This window comes from Pseudophryne corroboree, chromosome 3 (assembly GCF_028390025.1).
Source record: "Pseudophryne corroboree isolate aPseCor3 chromosome 3, aPseCor3.hap2, whole genome shotgun sequence".
In the NCBI taxonomy this organism is placed as follows: Eukaryota; Metazoa; Chordata; class Amphibia; order Anura; family Myobatrachidae; genus Pseudophryne; species Pseudophryne corroboree.
Window position 1 is genome coordinate 220,726,598 of NC_086446.1, and position 17,900 is coordinate 220,744,497.

At 40.8% G+C, this 17,900-nt stretch overlaps 1 long non-coding RNA gene across 1 annotated transcript; it reads left to right on the forward strand.

Annotated features, from left to right (window-relative positions):
- Positions 1 to 8,610: 8,610 nt before the first annotated feature.
- On the forward strand, positions 8,611 to 10,800 carry LOC135057616 (uncharacterized). Its single transcript, XR_010244245.1, has 3 exons — positions 8,611 to 8,685; positions 9,059 to 9,142; positions 10,564 to 10,800. It is a non-coding gene; the product is annotated as an uncharacterized LOC135057616 (long non-coding RNA).
- The last annotated feature ends 7,100 nt before the right edge of the window (positions 10,801 to 17,900 follow it).

Consider the following 17,900-nt stretch of genomic DNA (forward strand, 5'->3'; position numbering starts at 1 on the left):
TGTGACAGAGGCCATGAAGAACTCACACTTGTCTCTTTTGACTCTGAGCCCATATTGTTCAAGCTGCTGCAACACCAGTTTAAGATTTTGGAGGTGTTCTGCATCAGACGAATCTGTCACAATAATGTCATCCAGATAGCACTGGGTATCAGGAACCCCTTGTAACACTTGGTCCATGGCTCATTGCCAAAGTGCAGAGGCAGAAGCAATGCCAAATAACTGATTGTACCTGTAAAGTCCTTTGTGTGTGTTAATGGTGAGCAACACCTTTGAATCGTCCTCTATCTCCATTTGTAGACACGCATCAGCTAGGTCAATCTTGCTAAACTTCTGTCCTCCAGCCAGATTTGCAAAGATACACGATCTTCAATTTTTAGTAACAGGTTATCTGTTGGCAATACTGGATTTATGGTGACCTTGAAATTCCAGGACAGCTTTACTGTGCCATTTTTATTTTACAATTGGAACTACTGGAGTTGCCCAAGGGCTCCAATCCACCTTGGATATGATTTTTTCACTTTCCAGATGGTCCAACTCCAGCTCAACTGTCTGTCTAGTAATGCCAATTGTGCCAAATTGTACTCCACACAGTAATGCCCAATTCACCACATTACACCCCACACAGTAATGCCCATTGTGCCACATTATGCCTCACACAGTAATGCCCAGACAACCCCAACATGTCCATATCCAGAGTGTCTGAAGTTGGCATCTGTATGTCCATCCATCCATCCATCCATCCATCCAGGCTCCTGACTCCTCATCACCAGCTACTTCAGTATATCTCTATGCATGCTCGTATTTCAAAGAATACATGACATCATGCTGCACATTTTGAAAATCCCCCACTGAGCGGTTGGTCAGACTGGCCCTGATCATGGCGGAGTACTGGCAGGGACTCAGAGCAGGGCTGCCTGTTATGCAAGGAGTGGAGATTAGGCCTATCAGCAAATAATTAAAATAAATGTCACCAGATGTGGCAGTGATAGTAGGAAAGCCTGTGTGCTGTGGTGTAACTTGGTGCAGGGTAGCGGCAGGCTCTGCACGCTTCCCGGGCTGCATAGCAGCTATATCACTGGCCATGTAGCAATTGCATCACTTGCACCTATGGTAGTTACGCCACAGGCTGTAATGGGAGAGAGAAGAGGGGAACCTGTGCGGGTAAGGGGGAGGGGGAACCGCACATTGGTAGAGGGTTGGAGTTGTAAAGGAACAGAGAGTAGTGTGGAGCCTCTGTGGGAGATGACGGGTCAGGGGTGCAACAAATGGAGGGGAAAAGTTTGGAGCAGTGAGGGAAGAGAGGAGAGGGGAGCCTGTGTAGGGCAGGGAGGGTCAGGGGTGCTTTACATGGGGGGTGAGTTTGGAGCAGTGATGGAGAAGAGAGGGAAGCCTGTGCAGATGATGGGGGTGGTCGGCAGTGCCACGAATGGGGTGGAATTTGGAGGAGAGAGGGAAATGAGAGGTGAAGAAAGAAGAGGGGAGCCTGTTGGGGAGAGGAACATTAACAAGCTTTACCGTTCAGGTCCCACCACTGCCCGCAGTTTAGCTGACCCGGCAATAAGCTTGTAATGTATGCCCCCTAGGCATTTGCCTAGTTGCCTATTCCTAAAGCCGGCTATGTGTTTGTTGTTATATTAAAGATTGGCTATTTTCTTAAAATCTGTATGCTCATTTTAGTTTAGAACAACAGTTGCTATCTGACCTCAACCTGTGTGTTTCTGAAGATTGCACAAAAAGTGATCCTGCCACTGATTATAAATAATTCCCTAATAATGACCATGAGGGCAGTGTGTTTCAAACTGAAAAAAATGTGGTGGTTGAATACTTCCTCCTTGTTGTTTCTCTCTCTTCTGGACAATCCTAATTTTCAGAGAGGTCATGCTGCCTTCCATTTTTGATGTGGTCGACTGCAGGTTTATCTTCTATTAGATAGTTAATAGAACATGTGACTCATAAACCTCTGAGCTTTGCTTGGGTCTCTGGCAAGTACCTCTTTCCTTCCCCCAGGCCCAGCATTTTGACCATTTGATTAACTCTCTCCCTCTCTGATTGGGTTATCATAGTAACATAGTAACATAGTAACTAAGGTTAAAAAAAAGACAATTGTCCATTGAGTTCAACCTATTGTGGTCTCCTATGCAGTCTTATTATAGGACTAGTTATTTTTATGTTAGGACTAGTTAACTTAACTATAATGTGTACCTACGCACCATAACCCTGAATATCTTTATCCAATAGGAATTTATCTAACCCATTCTTAAAGGTGTTGACTGAGTCCACAGTTACTACTCTCTCATGCATTCTACATCATGCTACAGTAGATAATGCATTTATTGTCTGACACAACACATCAGAAAGCCATCTCCCTCTATTATTCCCTCATATGCACACATTTTCCCTTGTGAATATCAGAAGGACCAATTTCTCACATTAAGCTCTCTCAGATTTTAACTACAGTACCCCTCTCCTGATCACTCAATACACTGCCACCAACAACTTACAGAGAGATGCTATTCAAAATATTCTATAGGGGATATTTTTCTCCCTCTAGAGCTTTGTGATTGTAATTAAGGATTCTCCTAATGGTGGATACACACTATATGATACAGGATGCTATAAGATCTCTGAGTAAAAATAAAAATATGGTAATAAAACCCACTGATAAGGGGGGAGGGGTAGTGGTGATGAATGTAGAGGACTATAATGAAGAAATTATGAGACATCTATTGGACAAAATTACATATAAGAAGTTAAGAGGTAATCCCAGTGTTAACATTACAAAGAAATTTGAAACTTTTTAAAGAGAATTATAACTGATGAAGAACGTTTATTTATTATTATTGATAATCCATCTATTCCTGTTATTTATGTTTTACCTAAAATTCATAAATGTAAAGAAAAACCTCCTGGTCGGCCCATTGTAGCAGGTACTAATTCCTGTCTATCTAATTTGTCTTTATATATTGACCACCTCCTACAGCCATATGTTAAGTCTACACTATCCTACTTATAGGATATTATAGCCACTATTAATAAAGTTAATGACATCCAATGGGGAGAGGACTATCTCTTGGTCACAGCAGATGTGTCATCATTGTACACAATTATCGACCACGACACGGGTCTGAGGGACACAGAAGCCTTTTTGAGATGTAGTGAGATGGTGGAGAACAAGATTCAATTTGTTTTGGAGGGTATCTCTCTCATCCTCCAGAATATTTTTTTTTTGTTTGATGATAACTTTTATCTTCAACTTAGGGGTACAGCTATGGGCACCAGACTGGCCCCAAGCTATGCAAACTTATTCATGGTGCACTGGAAGGAGAAATATGTGTGGAGCGGACATGAGTTTGGTGCTAGTCTGGGGTCCTGGAGCAACTATATAGATGATATTTTGTTTGTATGGAGAGGGGACATATCATCTTTAGACTTGTATTGCAAATACTTGAACTCTAATAAAGATAACATTATACTCACCTTTAATATTAGTTCCAGTCAGGTGGATTTTTTGGACTTGAGCATATATATGGAGGATGGGGTTATTAAGACAAATAATTTCATTAAACCCACCGACTGCAATTCATTTATTGAACACAATAGTAATCATCATGATAACTGGCTATGTAGCATCCCTATGAGTCAGTTTCAACAGATTAGGAGAAACTGTATGGACCATAATAATTATCAGGAACAGGCTGACATCCTTCGTAATCAGTTTATAGCAAAAGGGTATAATAAAGAAGTCATCAATAAGGCAAGAGAAGATGCTTACAAATTGGATAGGATGAGTGTGCTAAAGGGAGAGAAACGGAGAAAACAGTAAATCATTAAATTATTTCATTTATTACTGGTTTTAATAGTCAACATAAGCAGATAGAAGGCATCATCAATTAACATTGGGGGATATTAAGGAATGGCCCACTGTTGAAACCTTTTATTTTAGATTATCCTAGGTTCGTATATAGAAAGACACGTAACCTAAAATATAATATGATTAGAAACTAAGATGTTGACTAGGAACAAGTCTAAAGGCTTTTATAGATGCGGGATGTGTCATATGTGCCGTATATGCACTAGTAAAGCGAGCAAAATCACGGAATATACATCCTTCCAGACAGGGAAAACCCATGTCATAAGTGATTTTATCACGTGTAACACAAAGGACTTGTTAGAATGTGATTCTAAATTGCAGTATATTGCTAAAACATCTCGAATGCTTAAAACTCGCTTGGCACAGCATGTACGTAACTTCAAAAAGGGTCTACAAACCCACAATGTATCACTGCATTTTAAAGAAAAACATAAGTGCGACATTAAGCATATGATTGGTTTTTGTGGTATAAAGGTGGTGAAATCTAATTGGAGAACTAATAATAGAGAAGAGATCCTAGCTAAAGAAGAGATGAGAAGTATTTATGAAGTAAGAGCCCTTGCTCCCAAGGGACTTAATGTTGAATTTGAAACCAAATGGTTTCTGTAATTTCTGTATTTTTTGGTTAACCTCTATTATGCATTGATAAATAATATGGGAACTATATTTAGAATATTGGAACATAAGGGTCCCATCATAGTAATGGGGCTCCAATATGTCTATACATATCGTATGTTTAGAATTTTAGTTATAATTATTTTATATATATGTGGTTACTAATATAGTTTTTATTTATGCCCGCTTATGTTGAATGTGCATTCGAATCAACGACACATATGCTACTAATTGTTATAAGAAGCATTAAAGTTTGTCTGCGGACCTGACATCGTGGTTAAGAGGGTTTGCGTTCCATACACTTGACAACCTTTTCCTGTTTGCGGTTGACAACCAGGAAGTGACGTATCGTGACTTTGAGAAATGGTACCCATGGGAGCTTGATGCCGCCCTCCTGCAATGCTATTCATAGAGAGGAAATGATGTATAGGCTCTGAGCAGCGGTAGTCTTCAGAACTGTGTATATATAACGGTGGACGTGTCATCTCCATGGCAACCGATAACCAATAGGATGGTAGAATAACTATGTGCATTGTGGGTATGGAAGGAAAACTAAGTTATGGAGTATAGACCATCATGGAATGGATGTATTTACAAAGAAGAGGATATAATTATACATATCCATTTTGGTGCAGACCATTTTTTAGTTAGAACCAATTTGGGTCATTATATATATAAAATTATGTTTATACTACTCCTTTTATGAAAAAATTGTATAAACTAATATTGTTTGTATTATATATGGATGAATTTTAGCTTTAGGGAGTGTATTTAATGTAAATAGAGAGCATTTAGGAAGAAAAATGATGGGATTGGTGGATGTAATCATGTGACCAAAATTATAGGGTACATAAACCCCAGTTGGTTTGTTTGACTTTACACCCTGAGGAAGGAAGTGATTCCGAAACACGTTGGTGTTTGGAGGATTCCTGTTAGCTGATGTCCACTCACTGTTAACCTAATTGGCTTTTTTAAGGACTGTTTTCTTCTGGTGACATCTTGGAGAAGCACCCTATCCTAAACTTTTTTTTCCCAGGAGCAGTTTTTCTTAGAAGCTTTCCATAGAAGCCTTGGGGTTTAGAGTGGAACAAACCAACCTTTCAGCCAGATTAGGAAGCAATATAGACACTTTTTTATTTTATGTGTATCTACATGGATTCACAGTTGGATTTTTATGAGAAAATAAAATCATTTTTAATGTACCTGAGGACACTGTGTTAACTTCTGGTCACATTTGTCTGGAGGAAAATACTTTGACACGTTTGGATTAAAGAAACGTTTTGATGCACATAGGGCTTATGGCCTAGGTGAGTGTCATTCTATATGAGTCTTTACATTACTATTGGTGGAGGAAGGTCAACAATCAGTTAAAAGAAACCTTTATGTGAATGCATCTAACTGAGTTATGGTGAGTCTGGAGGTTCCTTTTATAGTGGTGACAGTACAGTGTGCACTACTGATTAATTGTACTCTTCCACCTATATCAACAATACACAGGTCAACAGGATATATCTGGGGAATCTAGCAGCGCTTGAGGACGGTTCTCCAATTGTTTGTAAATATGCTATGTCAGTTTTGCTTTCTCCCTTTGACTCGCATGACTCACAGTAGTAAGAAACTCTATTATTTTAGTGTTTGTAAATGTATCTTACAGCAATAGCTCTCCAACCCACCCTTCCTGAATTTCAAGAAAAAACTATTTTCTTTTTTTTTAAATGGGTTGGATTGAGGCCTTTCTCCACAAAAAGGCACATTTTAATAAATAAAAATTACCATTTGAAAAAGCTAAATTCAGGGCCAGATTAAGTCATTAGTGGGGTCCAGGGCTCTTAAGAGAGGGGGCCCTCTAATCTTGTCAGCAATGCTCACCTGACTGTGCCTGCTATGTGCACATTCTCCCCATACCTCCATGATTCAGCAGCAGCAGAGAGCCTACCAGCACTCCTGCAGGGCCATAAAGAGACAATAAGGGCCCAGGTACTAGATGGAGCCAGCAGCTCATCTCCCATGTGTCATAGCCTCATATCCCCTGTGTCTTTTGCCCTAACTCTTACTGTGTCTCTCAGACACATCCCCTGTATCTCTCAGCCACATCCCCTCCTGTGTCTCTCATCCTATATCACACTGTGTACCTCAGCCTCATCCCCCATGTCTCAGCTTCATCCCCTCCTGTGTCTTTCATCCAACTCCCCATGTGTCTCTGAGCATCATCCTCATGGCATCCGTGTCTCTAAGCCTCATGCTCACGGCTCTCGTGTCTCAAAGCCTCTCCCTCTGTGTCTCTCATCCTAACCACTACTGTGTTTCTCAGCCTCAACCTCACTCCCCCCACTCACCTCTTTGATCCTCGTCCAGGCAGCATGCTAGATGTCACTTGTGAAGGCTAAATCTGTCTTCAATCAGAGTCACTCCCCTCTCGGCAGTAGCACTGGGGGTCTACTGTTCTCCTGTCTCCTCCCTTCCTTCTGCTTTCATGTCCTCCTCTGTCCCAGTCATGATGTGTTACTGTGTGAGCCGTGATGAGGAGGATGATACCTGAGATGTGGGGGCCAAGGATGCGGTGTCAAAGGGAGATTTGTAGCAGCTTTGCAGAGGGGGACAATGTCTTCCTCAGCTTCTGACACATGGCTCTGTGGTGCTGCTGGTACTTAGAGAGCTGCTAGTCTGCTTCTGGATGTAGAGAAACTCCAGCCAAGGGCCCCCCCTGTGAGATTGGGTCCCAGGAGTTCTGACCCCCTGGATACCCTTACTGAATCAGGCTATGGCTATATTGACTCTTTACCTGATACCATTAAGTCTCAAATTCAAACCAGAATCCATAACACACAATGGTATGAAAAACAATTATTGAGGAATCCTCTGGTGCAAGTAGGATTGCTATTTATTTTCAGCATGTCCTCTTGAGTGGGTTTCCTTCAGGGAGATATTCAATTGTCTCATCTAAAGTTTCACGTGCAAAAAATGGGTTACTACTGTGATTTTTGCCTGATGTTTCGCTATTCAATTCTACCCCTTTTTTGCACAAAAATGTTCCCATTTTCTCATGAAAACACTTAGGATCTGGTATAAGTTCACAGACCTATGTGTTTTCATGAAAAACTGGGATAATAGGGCTGGTTATAGGGGATAAAAAATCTGTCTGCCTCAGGAGTAGAGAAAAAATTCCCCCGGGGTGTTAAAATGACCACGGTAAATTACCATGGCTAATTGAATGTTCCCTTAAGTATATGCCTGACTTTTCTACTTTACCTACTGCTTTCTGTGTAGCAAGTGATATTTGTTCTATATCCCTTCTCCTATGCTCACTGCTTCTTTTCCTCCTCCACCCTTCCCTTGTTACCTTTTCCCTGTTTTTACCTTCCTTCCCTCATCTTCTCCCCAGGTTTTTTCTTTCTCTTTTGTTATTTTCTCTTTCTCTCTTCTCCTTATATTTTCTTCTTTTTGCATACACTACATTGTCTCAGTTCTGGTCCATAATGAAAAATGGAAAAGTAAGAACAGAGGATGGCTACTCCTTACTTTTTGTTACTGGAAGACCTTGAGATTAGAAATGTAGGAACATAGAATTTGATAGCAATAAGAACCCCGTGGCCCATCTAGTCTGTCCCATTTTTTAACAAACTTTTTATCTCAACCTCATTTGATCCTTATTTCTTTGTAAATCTTTGTAGATCTCTTTTTATGGATTGTGTCATGTTCAGTGAAGTTTTATATAGAATACGGTCTTCTTTGTACTTTTTAACATATACTACGTTGTATAAGTGTAATTATCCATTATTATCCCAAAAGTCTCTGGCTGTTACACTATTATTGACCTATGATTGTACTGTCATTGTTTGCTCAATAAATACAATTTAAAGAAAATAACAAAGAGAACTATTTTTGAAAATGATTCACATACTGTATATCCAAATAAAAGCAAATTATTTATATGACATTCTTTAAATAGACTACACCTCGCATAAATGGTATGAAAATTATAGACATAAAATAACGCTTAGGCATCCACTATGATCCCATTGGCTTACTTGTGTTTGGGAAGTGTTGCTCAACTATAAGGGCATGGCAATATTTTTAGTATATAAACATCATCTTGTTACAGCTCTGGATTATCTCTCTGTTATAACCTTATTTCACCAGACAAACTCATCCAACAGAGACAACCATGTCAGCAAAGGGTGCAGCTCAATGCAAAGATCGTAAGTATAATTTTAGTATAAAGGCTAAAGATTTATAGATGCTATACACTGCTGGGATTTGAGTACTAGAGAATCAGGCACTGTTTTGTATTTCTGTAATTAAAATTAAATTGCTACTGTATTTATCTGCCTTGATGCACAGTGTCATGTTATATTTTATTATGCAACCATGTCTTGTATTGTTTTCTTTTGGACACACACTATGGTATTTTGGTCATACACGATCATATTTTAAAATACTGATTTGAACATTGTATTAAAGATAAATATGCAACTGATCAATATTTTAATAAATGTATAAAAAAAAGTTTGATATGATAAATGAAACACTAAAAGAATTTCTGTCTGATATTGTTATATTTACCTCTTTTAGCCTGTGCTCCAGCACCAGTATGCCAGGATCCATGCGCCCCACAAAAATGCCCCCCACAACAATGCCCCCAGCCTGTGTGCCAAGGTAAGGAAATATGCTTTCATGAATACCCATCACTTAGAGCTCATGTGTAGATGATTCTTTAGAATATTCCCCCAAATTCCAGTCTACACATAAATCAATGTCAGTAAACACTGAACCTCAAGCTCAGGATGGAAAATTATCTAGAAAATCAGGCAGTATTAGATTACGTCAAGGGTGTGCCAATTATTTCCTCATAAAACTGTCATTATTACCTCAATGATATGAAATCTACACATTTCCAGATGACAGAGTGAAATCTACACTGGTTATAAAGATTTAATTATATTGTACAGTATAATTGCTTTACCCAATGTAACACAACAGGGACCATGTTTCTTAGTAAATAGGAGAATGTCTATCCAGTCTTTCTACTCCCTCTCTATTGCATACACTGCCTGTAGCAAAGGCGAAAATATATTGTGTTTGTATAACTTAACAACTAACTCAATAGTATTAAAGTATTTTTATTTAGGGTGGTGTCAAGATGCATTATTGCTTCCAGAATAACACTATACTATGATACTGCATAAGTGGCACATAATCATATGAAAGCGTGTGTATGGCATTGTTGGAGCTGAATTAATGTCACTTCACAGAGAAACAGTGTTTGCCTTTGGCTAAGGAATATCACAACTCAGACTTCATAAAACAGGTTTTAAGAGTGCCTCCTGAAACAGCCATAACTATAGAAAATGAAAAGAAAGTATAAATAAAAATATGAATATAAAAAAAATTCTACCATGCTATATGCAGATTTTTTCAGAGAGACTCATTTTCTCCTGAAACAAAGTGATTGAATGATGTCACTTTTTTTTAATTTAGCAGGAAAATACAATGATTTCTAATAACATGGCCCATAGTACAATAATACATTACTGTATATTCCATAGCAAGCAAACAGGTGTTATTATTTTGCTATCTAGTGAGATTACCTAAAGATCACACCAGATTCCTTCATACCTGATAGGTTACAGCACATGATCTACTGTTTTTCCATAAAATACTTTATGCCCATAAAAAATATATCTATATGTGACTTTCTTTTGTTTAGCATAATATTTTTTTTATTCAATGAGCTATAAAGTACATTACAGATAATTATATATGCAGTATATATATATATATATATATTAGTGACATAAGCACAACCATAGCAACAGATACAGATGACATGTGTGCAGGGACATATGTGGGTATACAGTATTGTCTTGCTTTTGCTAAATCACTGTTAATATAGTAAGAAAGCTACCTAACCCTTGTTTACTGCGTGTTACCTCTGTGCTGTCCACAACCAACTTTGTCATTGACAAAATATCATACAAATCTGAATTGTCCCTGGAGTTGATGGAAAACTAATGCTTGTGCTAACGCTGCACATCCCATTTGCTAAATAATGGATTTTGTGTTTGTTTATTATCTAGATCCATGTGCTGACCCCTGCCAGCAACAAGGCAAAGGACAAGGTGCATTCGGTAGTCAGGGAGGATTTGGGGGAGGATATGGTGGTGTCAAGAAGTGAAGATCATTGGAAAAATCCTTCCACACTACTGTAACATATATAAATTAAATATGCTGTAACCTTAATCTGTATGGATAAGAACAGTTTAAAATATCTTGATCATGTTCTATTTTACTTATTAAAGCATTCCTCTGATTAACTTATCTGTGAGTTTGTTTGTTTTGCTATAAATAACAATTTAAAGTGTTACAAGAGCTACAGTGGGTCAGTATATGGAAGTTTAGTGTGATAGTATCTCCTATATATTAGGCCAAATCTGTGACTCTGTGCCTGGCCCTGTAACGCTGGGTGGAGTCACAGGGCTGGCCGGAGTCACCCGCTTCTGACCTCTGCCAGCACAACACTACCTACACGTAGGGAGTTGGACAGCGGCAGCAGTAGCAGCCACAGAATCCGTCCACCATCATTAGAGGAAAAAGCCACTGGACGGATGCCCCACCGTGTACGGTACCACAATACACACCCACACCCACACCCAACCCCATACACCCCTCCCTTGCTTTCCCCGCAACCCACACCCCTAATGACACCCGCACCTCACAGCACGGAACCCTCCTTCCCCAACACAGTCACTAGCTCCCACATCCAGCCACTGTCGGAACACACTGCCCGGGAGCTCACTGACATCCGCACCCCGCCCCACGGAAACCTGCCTCCACAACACCCCGTCCCCAGCTCCCACCTCAAGCCACTCACAGGAACCGCTGGACGGGAGCCGACTGACACTCGCACCCCGCAACCCTGCCTCTGCAATACTCCGTCTCCAGCGTCCACCTCCAGCCACTCACGGGAACTGCTGGACGGGAGCCTAATGACACCCGCACCACAGAAGCCTCCCTCCGCACCACCCCCTCACCAGCTCACACATGTAGACACTGCCCAGGAGTCGCCGGCACAAGCTGATGTGGAACGGACCAACGCATTGCGGCACATGCCGCGCTCCTTCAACCCCACAGCACGCTGCACCTGCCTCTCTACCAGCGTGCGCTGGCTGCTGCCCCCACACCCCACAAATGCATGTGGCTTGCCCAACACCCCCGCCGGACAATGGACTGCAAACATCCCACAATGTGTACTCCCACCTTAGCCTAACACTCACTATTAGCACACAAACACTGCTACCACTTCTACCTTACACACACACACACACACACACACACACACACACACACACACACACCCACAAACTCACCCTCCACACTCTTCCCCCTTCCCCCCTCTCCCCCCCCCACCTCCTCACACAAAACACCTTACCCATCTTGGCTGCACCACCACCCAACAACAACCACTCCAGCCCCCATCACCCTCACACCACTAGGGTAAACAAAAAACACAACACACCCAACACTACCTTTAACATACAAACCCACAACCACATGTCCAACACCCCCGCACACACCACGAGTCCATCACCCACCCCCAATAACCCCATACCTGCCACCCACCCTCCACAAATACAACACCTGTCCAACACCCCCTGCACCACAGCACAACCTTAACCATCTCAAACATCCAGACACCCCCCTTCCCTTCCTTTCCCTCCCCTTCCCCTGCACACACCACAAACCCCACAAAACACTCCACCATCCACCCACCCAATCTATGTGCACCTCCTCCACCCATGCAAACTTCAAACCCCTTCCCCAATACCCCTCCCACCCACATCGGCATCTCACACTGCACCTCCGGTCACCACCAGCATCTTTCACCACTACGCCACAACATATACAGGCAGCGAACCCACTCCACGCACTTGCCCAAGGACAATAAATCATTCACCCCAGCATTTCAGAACACCACATGCCAAACTACATACCCCTTACAAGTAACACTCCACGACGCAGCTTCCCTTCAACACCCTCCAAAATCCTGGCCAACACCACCCTAACCCTATCGTACACCCACCTCCCTCCCTCTGCAACCAACTAATTCGGTCAACCCATCACAACACCAGTGACCCCACAACACTACTGCCATATCCTAAAGGCACTTATTCGCCAATTCCAACAGCAAAAAACATATACTCCTTACACAATCACCTGAACTTTTAACACACAAACCCACACAACCACCTGTCCAACACCCCCTGCACACCACAAGGCCATCCCACACCCCCATTAACCCCATATCTCCCACACACCCTCACATCATACCCTGCATACACTGTTTACCCACTCACAATGCCCTACACACCATTCACCATCACATTTCCTTTTGCCATGCTATATGTAACCAACAGCAAACGTCCCATTCCACCACAATAAAATATACAACTACTATTCTACACCTTTACCTTTCTGTAGGGGTTATGGGGGCGTAGCCCCTTACGACGGTGTGAAGAGTGCCCATAGGGCGCGATGAATCACCTAGTATATATATATATATATATATATATATATATTTATTTATAAGCCAATTTGTGCCGGTACTCCAGTCTGTCGATTTATATAGGTTCCATATAAGGGGCGGCACTCAGAGACTTGTAGAAAGCAGATATAAAGCAAAGAAACCCCTCAGGGTGTGCTTTATTGTAGTGACATTTTGGGGACTACTCCTCTTCTTCAGACTAAGAAGGGGAGAAGTCCTCGAAATGTCACTACAATAAAGCACACCCTGCGGGGTTTCTTTGCATTACATCTGCTTTCTACAAGTCTCTGAGTGCCGCCGCTTATATGTAACCTATATATACTGTATGTATGTGCTGATGTGATCCTGTACTGCTATGAACCTGTACTGATGTAAACCTGCACTGCTATGCTGAAAGATCGCTGTACTGTCCTGCCTAACAAAGAAATAAAGAAACTGGTGACGTTTATGCGGTCTATGTGATTTCTGTCACATTAACCGCCAGAACAGGGACCCCATGTTGGATGCAACTATACAGCAAAGGACCCAAGAGAAATTAGAGTCTGGCAGTTGGATCAGTGAGTAAAACAGCATTATTTTGCAGGTTAAACAAGGTTTTGTTTAGTTTTTTGCATATGTGGTTGGAAAGCCAAGAAATTTGTTTATTAAAAGTTTGTTTATTTGTGGTGAAGTGGTCAGTGGAACTGGTACACCAAAAAGTGTTAATTAAGCCTGCTACATTTATCCACAATGTGGAGAAGCAGAGGAAAATTGACGATTTATTTAAAGTAATGGCTGATTTAAAATCTGGGCAACAGACTGAGATTGTTGGGCTGAGCGAGAGGTGCTACAAAAGCTTACCCTGTCAGATGACATAGAAGCATATTGGACCATCTTTGAATGCACTTCTGCATGGTTAAAGTGGCCTGAGGAGGAATGGGCTTTCAGATTAGCTCCCTATCTCACAGGAGAGTCACAGAGAGCCTATGTTGATTTAAAGGTGTCTAAGGCCAGCTCCTACATTCACTCGAAGGATGTTATACTCTGCAGGATTGGGGTGATGGGTCCCAGCAAAGCCCAAGAATTTCATGAGTGGTGGCTGAACCCATCTGAACCTCCAAGGGCCTAACTGGTGAAGTTGGCCAGACTGAGCAAATCCTATCTACAGCCAGATAAAAATTGTGCTCAGCGGGTAGTGGTAGTGAGGGCTCTAAACCAGGCTTTATGAATATTAGATTATGGTGTACAACACTGGGCCCTGCAGGCTGACCCCCAGACATTTGAGGAGTTAGCAGGGTTGATTGAGGGGTACCTGACTGTGGGAAAATTGAATAAAACAAAGTAAGGGTTACAGTCAGTACCTAATTTCAGAATCCAGTTCCCGTTGTTAAACAAAACAACCCACCTCCAGCCATATGTTTTTAGTGCGGAGAGTCTGGTCATGTATGGCGGGGCTGCTCAAAGCAGGGTGAGCAGATGAATTTCAGTGCAGGGAAAACAGCATGACCTATAGTCAGCAAAGTGGCTGAATGTTTTTCCCCAGCTGCAACCACCCTGTTTCATCTGAGGTTAAAAAAAGTGAAGGCCGGGATATCTGGGACTTGGTTGATACTGGCAGTGAATTGGCCATCATCTCTGCTAACCTGGTTCTTCCCGGGTCTGACCCTGGTAAAGGTGCTGTGTATACATGGGGACAAAAAAGAATACTCACAAGTGCACCTGCCAGTGGTGATTAAAGGTCAACCCGTAAAAATGGTAGCTGCATTAGCATTGAAAAGAGAGAGTTTGTGGGAACTGCACCAGTCAAAGAAATTTTATACATGAATAAATGTGGATAACGTCCTCGAAAAAAACTGCATTTGTATTTCAGAAATTGCTTCTGTTTGAGGTAACCATACACATGAAAGATTTTGTATCTTTTTAAACTGTATATATAGGTTACCATTCAGTGGTGGTCTCTTGAGTCAAGAAGTATCAAAATGAATACCAAATAATGAGAATGGACAATAGAAGACTCTTATTTGAGAGCACTCTAATTCAGATGGACTGAAATGTTTCAAATACCTTATACAGTACACAGCCACAATCTACCGGCGCTGTGATTGATTACAGATGGATGCTGCAATCCCCAAGGGTTTTTGGTTTTAACCCTTAATATAGTAACTACAGAAAACATAAAGCAGGGACTGCGCAAACCAATCTGATGTGGATATTTATTTTCACATAAAAATTACTTTCTACACATATGCACAAAATACTTGATACCGGCCAGCATCACATAAAATGTTCTTACATAAAACCAATTAATATTTAATGAAACTTAATAATATTAGATATCCTTCAACTTCAATTCGGGTAGCTAATATAATTCATACCCTTAGCTCCTGTATTTTAAATGAACCATTCATATTTCTCTCATGTGAATATAACATGCAATATTAGTAATAGCGCTATAATCAATTTAGGCAAGAATGAAATGTCCAGCACTTTTGGTTAGTGGTATGCAAACATGCAAAGGTTTTACATTCCAGATGTTAGTATTTCATCAGAGCATGCATTAATGCAAATCCTTAGTACCAGATGAAACTTTCCTCTCTCCTCAGGTTAAAGGCAACCACACCTATTAATCACTTAGAATCGCTTTTTCCACAAAAGGCTCCTGCCGTTTAGCTAAGCAGATCATGCGTGATTATAACCTTTTATATAGCAGTTCATAGCGTTCAAATGATCAAAGGTATAATACTATGCCTGTGCAGTGTCCTGGGGCAAACCCCTCCCGGCATGGTTTTAGCCTTATCTGGAGCCTCCGGGTACTTTCAAAGCGCACTCTCCTCCCCAAATGTCAATGGGGTTTCTCACACCTGTGGCTGTCTGGCCCGCAGATGTCTTTACTGCTGGATCCTGTATAGGGAATAGTGACAGATGCATTTCCCCGCCTTTAATCACGTCGGTGGCTTCCTCAGTGTCGAATACTCCCACCTTCATTCATCTGGTTTAAATACAGATGAATGAAGGTGGGAGTATTAGACACTGATGAAGCCGCCGACGTAATTAAAGGCGGGGAAACGCGTCTGTCACTTTTCCCTATACAGGATCCAGCAGTAAAGACACTGCAGGGGAGGCAGATTTAACATGTGCAGAGAGAGTTAGATTTGGGTGGGGTGTGTTCAATCTGCAATCTAATTTGCAGTGTAAAAATAAAGCAGACAGTATTTACCCTGCACATAAATAAAATAACCCACCCAAATCTAACTCTCTCTGCACATGTTACATCTGCCTCCCCTGCAGTGCACATGGTTTTGCCCAATTGCTAACTATATTCCTGCTGCGATCAACATGGAATTACCCCCTATATTATGTATAGTGAGTATGGTGAAATAAACAGAAAATAAGAGGGCAAAGTGCAGACTTAAGATGTGTATACTAAAATATAAGCCCATGGTGAAAAACTGTAAAGGTCATTTATACGTGAATTGTGGTATAACTATAGAATAACTAATGTACTTCTGTATTTGTGTATAAGGATTTCTAATTAAAGAGAGGTGAGTATGATGCAATTTTTAAAGTGACTAAGATGTGTGACAATTAAAAGTGTATTCTATCTAAATGCTGTGTTTGATAGTAAATTAACAATTTGTGTCTATTGGTGACTATATTAAGCTAAAAATAGGGTTGTACTAAAAAAAATTAATAGTTGAGAAAAAAAGACTTTTTATAGCAATAAAAGCTAAAAGGAGCTAAAGATTATTCTAAAATGAATATATGTACTACTGAATAATCGGTGGCCATTTATAAGTTTGTATATAAGCCAGTACTAGAATTTATCCTAGGTATTGAAACATCATTCAATTCAAGAAGGCTCCATAGTTTATTTTCATTCATGCCAGCAGGGATAATGGTTCCTAATTTAAATATCCATTCACTCTCTTTTCTCAATAGATTGTCAGTTAGGTTGCCTCCCCGTATCCCGAGTCTGATCTTCTCCAGACCAAAGACTTTGAGTTCTTCCCACCTGCTGCTATGATGAGTATAAAAGTGATGGGCAACTGATGTTAATTGTTTCATTTTTGCTTTGTCTGAAACAGCATTGCATATGGACCCTATATGTTCCAGGATCTGCTGCTTGAATGGGCGAGTTGTCATGCCAATATATTTTTGATTGCCGATACATTTAATGCAAAAATTGACGCCTTCAGACTGGCAATTCATGTTATCTAAAAATTTTATTTTTTCCCCAAACTTATCTTCTATTTCTTTAGTTGAGTCAATATATCTACAAGCTTTGCACTTGCCACAAGGGTATGTTCCAGTTGTTATTGTTTTTTTTGGTTGGCAATCTCTGTATGAGTTGGTCTTTAAGATTTCTAGACCTGCACCAGCTCTTTTAGACTCTAGGACCGAGTTTCTCAGATAGGGTGGGGTCTATATGTAAAATATGTCTGTGTTTTTGTATCGCATCATTGATCTTTCTCTACTCCTGACAAAAGTTACCAACAAATCGAGTGGTATTGTTTGGTCGTGTTTTGTTTTGATCTTTTTTAAAGATTATGTCCTCCCTATGTGTAGTTTTAGCAAATATCATGGCTTTCTTCACTGAAGTGTTACTGTATCCTCTGTTCCATAGTCTCTGAGCCAATTCCACACTTCATATCTCAAATTTCTTGTTATGCGAGCAATTTCTGCAGAGATGGAGAAATTCCTCTTTGGGTATGTTCTCTATCGTGGGGGGGGGGAATGGGAGCTGGTTTGATGTAACAATGTATTTGTGGCTGTAGTCTTACAATACAAGCTTGTTGCTACCATCCCTTCTGAGTCTTTGTAAATCATTAGGTCTAGGAATGGTAGTTCTAATTGACTTATACTGTGGGTAAGGTGAATATTAAGATTATTGTC